This window comes from Vulpes vulpes, chromosome 13 (assembly GCF_048418805.1).
Source record: "Vulpes vulpes isolate BD-2025 chromosome 13, VulVul3, whole genome shotgun sequence".
In the NCBI taxonomy this organism is placed as follows: domain Eukaryota; kingdom Metazoa; phylum Chordata; class Mammalia; order Carnivora; family Canidae; genus Vulpes; species Vulpes vulpes.
Genome location: NC_132792.1, coordinates 6,021,455 through 6,029,980, shown reverse-complemented (window position 1 = coordinate 6,029,980; position 8,526 = coordinate 6,021,455).

The following is an 8,526-nucleotide window of genomic DNA, read 5'->3' as shown; positions in this document are numbered from 1 at the left end:
TGTTTTCTTTTTATTTCTAGTATTTTAATTAGATCCTTTGTTATAGCTTTATTCTCTCTGTTGAAATTTACATCCATCATGTACTGCCCAGTTTTTCCACTAGAGCCTTTGACATGTTAGTCAAACAATTTTAAATATCCTGATGGTTACATCTGGGTCACCTCTGAGTCTAGTTTTGTTCATTAATATGTCTCAAGAGAGTAGGATGTTTTTATGTGGTGTGTGTGTGTGTGTGTGTGTGTGTGTGTAAGTTTTGGTTGAACACCAGACACTCAGTGTAGAACAGCAGAACAAATGTAAATAGTGTTTATGCTTGGAAATGGTCATGCTTATCCTGGGTGTGTGGGATTGAGTCAATATAGTCAGGAGTTGTTGCTATGGTTACCTTCAGGGCATCAGTGGTTTCAAATTCCTCTGATGTTAGTTTGTACTTAGGATGGCAGCTTGGGTCCTGGAGGGTTTTTCTCAATGTTCCTGTTGTATCATCAGATGTTGGCTTTCCCTGCATGCTTATGTGATGGAAGAAGTCTCTTTTCACGTGTTTTTCTCTTCCACAGGCTAGATTGCTGTTATTTGTTACTCTGTGTTGGTTAGGCTGTTTGGTGGATAGGGGGCCCAGCATTTGGCCCAGTTTCAGTTTTAGAGAGGTCCTGTGGATCTGGCTTTCAGGATCAGGATTTCTCACCAATGTGCTCTTCCTCCCCCATGCAGCCAGACTCTGCTTGTGTCTTTGGTGATTCTTTTTGTCAGTTTCCTGCTTTTTTTCTCCATGATTGATGACCTCCAATTATATTGGTATAGGATGCTGGACCCTGGACTATTTTCTGCCCCTTTTCCATGGTAGAAAGTTTGTTTTTTAATCTTCACCAAGCAGTAAAGTGTCTTTAATTGTGCCCTGGGGCCCCAGGCTTGCTATTTTTCTCCTCAGCATTTTAAGGCTTTGGTTCATGGAAGACAAGAGTCTGGGTAGAGTTTTATGTTTTCCCCTCAAGGCAGCTGCCCCTTCCTCCCACAGGACACCATGGAGGAAGGCTTTCTTCTGTGTCTTGCTATTCTTCCAATCTTCCTGTGAATATCCAGTAGAGGTCTATGAAGAAAACCCTGAGAGTGGGTGCTCCTCTTTTATTTGTGGTTCTCAGTGTTTTATACTCTCAAACTAGCTCACATTGAGCCTTTAGCAATTTGTTAGACTTCTTAGCTGCTTGTCTGGTGCCCAGAATCTCTTCCTTCTGTGGTCTGCTACAGGCAAGCAGGTTTCAAGGTCTTTTTTCGAATTTCAGGTTACTTGTTAGCCCTGTGCTTTCACCTGTCTGAGAAGTTCAAGAAAAGTAATGGTTTTGTAGTTTATCCCACTTTTTTTTGTTAGGATTGAAGGGATGCTCTTCCTAGCTTTTTACATCATAGGCCTGAATTCTCTGATTGTCTTTATTGCAAAATAATTAGAAAGAGATTCTATACTCACAATCACTAATGTAGCTCCCTTTGATCTTTCTTGAATCTACTCCAGTAAGGCTTGTACCCTTATTTCTCCATCACAGTTGTTCTTTTCAAGGTCATCATGAACTCTGTTGTTAAGTACAATGGTTAGTTCCTAGTCCTCATCTTATTCCACTTAATAGCAGTATTCTACACAGATAGCCTCTCAGTACTTAACTTGGCTTCTAGAACAACACACTCTCTTGGATTTCCTCCTGCATCAATGGCTGCTCCTTCCTGATCATCTTTTTGAGTTCCTTCTCTTTTCCTAAACATTGAATATCCAGGGCTTAGTTTCTGGACCTCTTTTCTTCTTTAACTATACTTATATTTTTTTTTTGTGATCTCATCTAGGCTCAGAGTTTTAAATATCATATATCCACTGACAACCTCCCCTGAACTCCAAATTTATATACTACTAGACATCTCATTTGAATGCCTAAGAGACATCTTAATTTAACATGTCTAAAACCAGATCTTCCCCCAACAAACCTGTTCATCCTCCAGACTTCCCAAACTTAGTAAATGTATTCTCAGTGAAAGTCCTTCTATTTGCTCAGACCAAAACCCTTCAAGTCATCTTGACACCTTCTTTCAGATCCCACATCCAGTCCATCAGCAAATTTGACTATACCTTCGACATATATCCAGAACTAATCACTTCTCACAATCTCTACTTTTACCTCCCTCATTGATGCTGCAATCATTTTTGGCTTTGACTATAGCATTAGAATTCTGATTTTTGTTGCTTGTATTCCTTCCCTATCTAGTCTATTACTACTTTAGTCAGCAAGAAAAAAGGCAATAGCAATTATAACTAGTAATGTGATATTGGGCAAGTCATAACCTTTCTATGTCTCATTTTCTCCTTTGCAAAATAGAAATGTGGGCAGAATTCTAAAGACATCCTCCCAAAATTTCAATTTCCTGGTTATTCAATCAAGCATTAGTCTAGCTTTATTGTGAAGGATTTTGCAGATGGAGTTAGTATCCTAAAGTAGCAGACCTTAAGATATGGATATTAACTAGGTGGGCCTTACCAAATGACTTAGGCCCTTTAAAAGCACAAACTTTTCTCCAGCTGGTGGCAGAGGAGTCATTCAGAGATTTGAAGCATGGGGAGAATTTGATGTGTCATTGCTGGCTTTGAAGATGGAGTGGGCCACACACAGAGCAATACTTGTAGTCTTTAGGAGATGAGAGTTAGTCTACAAGAAAATGAGGATCTCAGTCCAACAACCACAAGGAACTGGATCAGCCAATAACCTGAAATGAGCTTGGAAGCAACTTCTTTCCTTGAGCCTCCAGAAAAGATCCTGGTGTGACCCATGCCTTAGAGCCTCACAAGACTCTAAGAGAGGCCAAATGAGCCTGTCTGGAATTATGACCCACAGAACTGTGAGATAATGAAGGTGTGTTGTTTTAAGCCACTACATTTGAGGTAATTGTTAAACAACAGTAGACAACTGATGCTGGGAATGAGAAACTTGTTCTTTTCATGGTAATTGCTCATTTTCACAGATCAGTCAAATCATGTCTGTCTTCTTTTATGAAGTGGTTTACCATATCATATCGAAAAAAAAAAAAAAAAAGATGTTACATGATTCTGTAAGGCCCTCCTTCATCTTGCTCTCTCACCTCTCTGACCTAATTTATTACTTTCCATCCTGTTCACTCACCTCCAGGCAGATCAGAATCTGTGCCTTGGGATGTTTGGACTTGCTGTTTCCTATGCCTGGAATATTCTTCCCCTAGATAACTTCATGGCTCCTCCCTCAGCCATCTCAGGTCTTTCCTCAGGAATCTGTGGCTTGATATATTTTATCAGGTCATTAGTTGTTGAAAACTGGCAGTCACAATCTCTTCAAATGCTGCCTTGAGCCAATTTTCACTGTCCTTTCTTTCTGAGACTTTAATTACTGTTAAATGTTTTGATCATGTGTCAAATGTATTCTATCCTTACTTCTGTGCTTTCCACCTTTTGGTGTCACTATGATTTAATCTGAATATTTTCTACTGACCTAACCTGTAATTCATTTCTCTTTTCTTTAGCTTCATCCATTAAGCACTTAAATTCAGATCCTGTATTTTCAGTTTTAGAGTTTCCATTGATTCTTTTTAAAATATGCTTTCCAATTTTCTGGTCAAATTTCCTATTTAATCATATATTTTCTTGTATACATTAATCAGTCATTTAAAAATTCACCTTGGGATCTCTTTTGGTTCTGTTTCTATTGCCTACTTTTTTTTCCTCTTGGTTTTGGTTATTTGGTCTGTCTTCAGGTCTGCATAGTAAATTTCACTGAATTCCAGCCATTCTTCATGGAAAAAAAAAAAAAAACTAGAACTAGTATGAGATTCTGAAATTATCTTCATGCAGGAATTTAGCATTTGGGTGGATAAAAATGAACCCGTCTGGAATTGGGCCAAATTGAAGCCATAACTTCAGTCTTTGTGGAAATGTTTCCAGTTTTCAGACACTTTGCTGAGTTTCCAGTTTGCCCTTAGTTTTTGGGGTGTAGAACATCAGTGGTCACAACGGAAAGCCTATGGTATTTACCATGTCCTGTCCTCTGTGACATGCTCTGAATTGCAATTTTTGTCTCCACAGCCCTTTAAGATGGCTGAAATCCCAGTCTCTTACCAGTTTCTTCTCAGCTTCTTAGCCTTTCAGTCACCATTTACTAATTGGTAAATACCTCAAGAGAAGACAGAACATAGGGCACAGGATGCTATGCTTCTCTTCCCCTTGAGTTCTTGATCCTTTAAGTTAAGTAGTTCTCTAATTCCTTCAAATGAAATATTTAAAAGACATTTACCTGGTTTTCTTCTTGTCTTCAGGGAGAAGTTTGGTATGATCTAAGCTAGCTAGGCAGCAGCTGCAAATGGGAGAAATGTCACCTTCTTTATGACACCTTTCCTGACACCCTATAGAAACTGCAACCATCACCTCCCTTTCTCTATTCTGACACTTTAATTTTTCTTCTCTGCATTTTCCCCCTAAATAACATTTATCAATCCCATTTACAATTGCACCGAAAAGCATAAGATACCTAGGAATAAACCTAACCAAAGAGGTAAAGGATCTATACCCTAAAAATTACAGAACACTTCTGAAAGAAATGGAGGGAGACACAAAGAGATGGAAAAATATTCCATGCTCATGGATTGGAAGAATTAATATTGTGAAAATGTCAATGCTACCCAGGGCAATTTACATGTTCAATGCAATCCCTATCAAAATACCATGGACTTTCTTCAGAGAGTTGGAACAAATAATCTTAAGATTTGTGTGGAATCAGAAAAGACCCTGAATAGCCAGGGGAATACTGGAAAAGAAAACCATAGCTGGGGGCATCAGAATGTCGGATTTCAAGTTGTACTAGAAAGCTGTGATCATCAAGACACTGTGGTACTGACACAAAAAACAGGCACATAGATCAATGGAACAGAAGAGAGAACCCAGAAATGGGCCCTCAAGTCTATGGTCAACTAATATTCAACAAAGCAGGGAAGACTATCCACTGGAAAAAGGACAGTCTCTTCAATAAATGGTGCTGGAGAAATTGGACATCCACATGCAGAAGAATGAAACTAGACCATTCTCTTATACCATACACAAAGATAAACTCAAAATGGATGAAAGATCTAAATGCGAGACAAGAATACATCAAAATCCTAGAGGAGAACACAGGCAACACCCTTTTTGAACTTGGCCACAGTAACTTCTTGCAAGATACGTCTATGAAGGCAAGGGAAACAAAAGCAAAAATGAACTATTGGGACTTCATCAAGAGAAAAAGCTTCTGCACAACAAAAGAAACAGTCAACAAAACTAAAAGACAACCTACAGAATGGGAGAAGATATTTGCAGATGACCTATCAGATAAAGGGCTAGTATCCAAGATCTATAAAGAACTTATTAAACTCAACAGTAAAGAAATAAACAATCCAATCCTGAAATGGGCAAAAGACATGAACAGAAATTTCACAGAGGAAGACATAGACATGGCCAACATGCACATGAGAAAATGCTCCGCATCCCTGGCCATCAGGGAAATACAAATCAAAACCACAATGAGATCCCACCTCACACCAGTGAGAATGGGGAAAATTAACAAGATAGGAAACAACAAATGTTGGAAAGGATGTGGAGAAAGGGGAACCCTCCTGCACTGTTGGTGGGAATGTGAACTGGTGCAGCCACTCTGGAAAACTGTGTGGAGGTTCCTCAAAGAGTTAAAAATAGACCTGCCCTATGACCCAGCTATTGCACTGCTGGGGATTTACCCCAAAGGTACAGATGCAGTGAAACGCCGGGACACCTGCACCACGATGTTTGTAGCAGCAATGTCCACAATAGCCAAACTGTGGAAGGAGCCTCGGTGTCCATCAAAAGATGAATGAATAAAGAAGATGTGGTCTATGTATACAATGGAATATTCCTCAGCCATTAGAAACGATGAATACCCACCATTAGCTTCCACATGGATGGAACTGGAGGGTATGACGCTGAGTGAAGTAAGTCAATCGGAGAAAGATTAACATATGGTTTCATTCATATGGGAAATATAAAAAACAGTGAAAGGGATTATAGAGGAAAGGAGGGGAACTGAGTGGGAAATATCAGAGATGGTGATAGAACATGAGAGACTCCTAACTCTGGGAAATGAACAAGGGGTAGTGGAAAGGGAGGTGGGTGGGGGGATGGGGTGACTGGGTGACGGGCATTGAGGGGGGCACTTGACAGGATGAGCACTGGGTGTTATGCTATATGTTGGCAAATTGAACTCCAATAAAAATATACAAAAAATTATCAGTATTTTATATAACATATTTGTTTATTATTTATGTGTATTCTCCACAAAATATAAGCTCTAAAAGAGAAGGGATTTTTTTCATTGTGTTCTCCCTAGCCCATACAACAATGCTTGCAACAGAGGTTAATTAATCAACCAAATTAAAAATTTGGTTAATGAGTGAGAAGATAAATGAATGAATGAATGAATGGATGGATGGATGGATGGATGAATGAATGAATGGTGTTTTTGAGTCACTTAAGATTACATTTGGTTTACATGCTTTTTGGTGGTAGAGACAAAAGAGAAAATGCAATGGATTGAAATGCTCTTATTATTTGTTTGAAGAAAGGAGACCAGTTATTAAAGAAGTATAAGCTTATATCCTGCCATGACATTCTTAAAGGAGTTTATTACCCAATACTGTATGTAAAAGCCTTTTAATGATATAATAAACAATACATTAAATAGTACTTTCATAGTAGATTCAGAAACAATTTTATATGATTCTTTTGGTTCAATTATCAATGAAAATTGAGAAAAACTCATTTAAACCAGAAAGGTAAGGGCTGAAGAAAAAAAACAACCCAAGGTAATTACAATGGAAACATTTTTGTTTTATAGGTAATTCTCAGAAATGTAATGATTGAATCCAGTAACATCAGCAACAGGAACAATCACAAAATTTAGCATTGACAAAGGGCAGGTGAATTGTCCATCTGAGCCTCAGTTTTCTTTTTTGTAAAAGGGTAATCATAGGAATCCTACTCTTTCCAGAAGAATTGCAGTGAATATCAAGGATAGAATTCAAACTGTTAGTTAACAAACAGCTGAATCGATTTTTCACCATTGACAAAATGCTTTTGTGGGCATTTTCACATTGACATAATCAGCTTCTGGATGCGAATTTATCATCACTTGATTTTTCAGATGAGGAAACCAAATCAAGAGGCCCAGTTGGCATAGCCAGCAAGCAGCTGAGATGTAACTCATCCTTTTATCTTTTGATTCATATGCTCTGTCTCAGGACCAAATTGTCTCTTCGAAGGAAAGATTCTCAAGTGGCTCAAGTGGTGGAAACTCAGAAATCAGGTCTGACATTTGAGGGCCTGGGCCTTTCTAATGCTCACATAGACCCAGCTCATCTACTGTTGTTGACATGGAAGTAAATAAAAATCCCAAGAGCTGGTTCCGCTTTAACACCAAACCCCAAGTTCTTGGGAGTAGATGAATTCCCCCAAGTTATGAGAAATCTACACAACTTCAGTTTTTTTCTTAGATAAGAGGAAAAACATTTCATTTTTTTTCCTTTAAAAATCAATATTTGGTCTTTATCCGGAGCTGCATATAAATCCCCTTCTAATGTCTGATTCAATAAATTGACTCTATCCTTCGAACTTTGCAATGGCCTCAGGCTACCTGGGTATGAGAAATGCCTTCACAAATATCAAAAGCACGATAATTGTATCTTTCTAAATGTTAAGACTAAAATAGCTGATACTCTTGGGGAACAGACCTCCTTGCTCTCCTGGTCTCCTTGCTGGAGGCTGTGGTGCCACCTTGGGCTAATGGAGCCCTCTTTTCCCTGCGAGAAGGTGGGTGGTATTTTAGGCCTGGAGCCTTCCAGGAAGCTTTTGAGCTCAGGGCCTGGGACAGCACATGCTTAGGGTTTTCTGTAGCATACGTGACCTCATCATTGACAGTTTATCTCTAGTCCTAAGGTCTAAGGAACCGGGAACAGCTGAAGCATTTATTTTATGGTCTAACATATTGGCCAGTATCTTAGACAAGCCAATTCTTTAGGAAAAAATATGCCAAGAAAATGCAATTACATTTAGCTGGAGCTAAAACCCCACACAATGCAATAATGATGCCATCATTTATTTTTCATCTGCCTTTGTGCCAAATACTAGATGTGCATTTTATATCCATTATTTTACTTATGTCACATAGTTTCTTCACAAAATGCAGAATCACCCTCTGTTTGCAAATTAGAAACAGAACCGTTAGCAGGTAAGTGACTTGTCCTACGGTCCCATGTTAAGTGGGTTGTAGAATTGAGACTTGAATCCTATTCTCTCTGATACTGAAAGCAGCACTCTTTCCCTTCACCATTATTATCATTATTTATTAGTAAGATTAGTGATCTTACTTAAGGTACTAATGATTAGTACCTTATCTTTTGTGATAGGTGGCCTTTAAGATGGCCCCAGTCATTTCTGCCTCATGGTGTCTGTAGGCTGGACCTAGT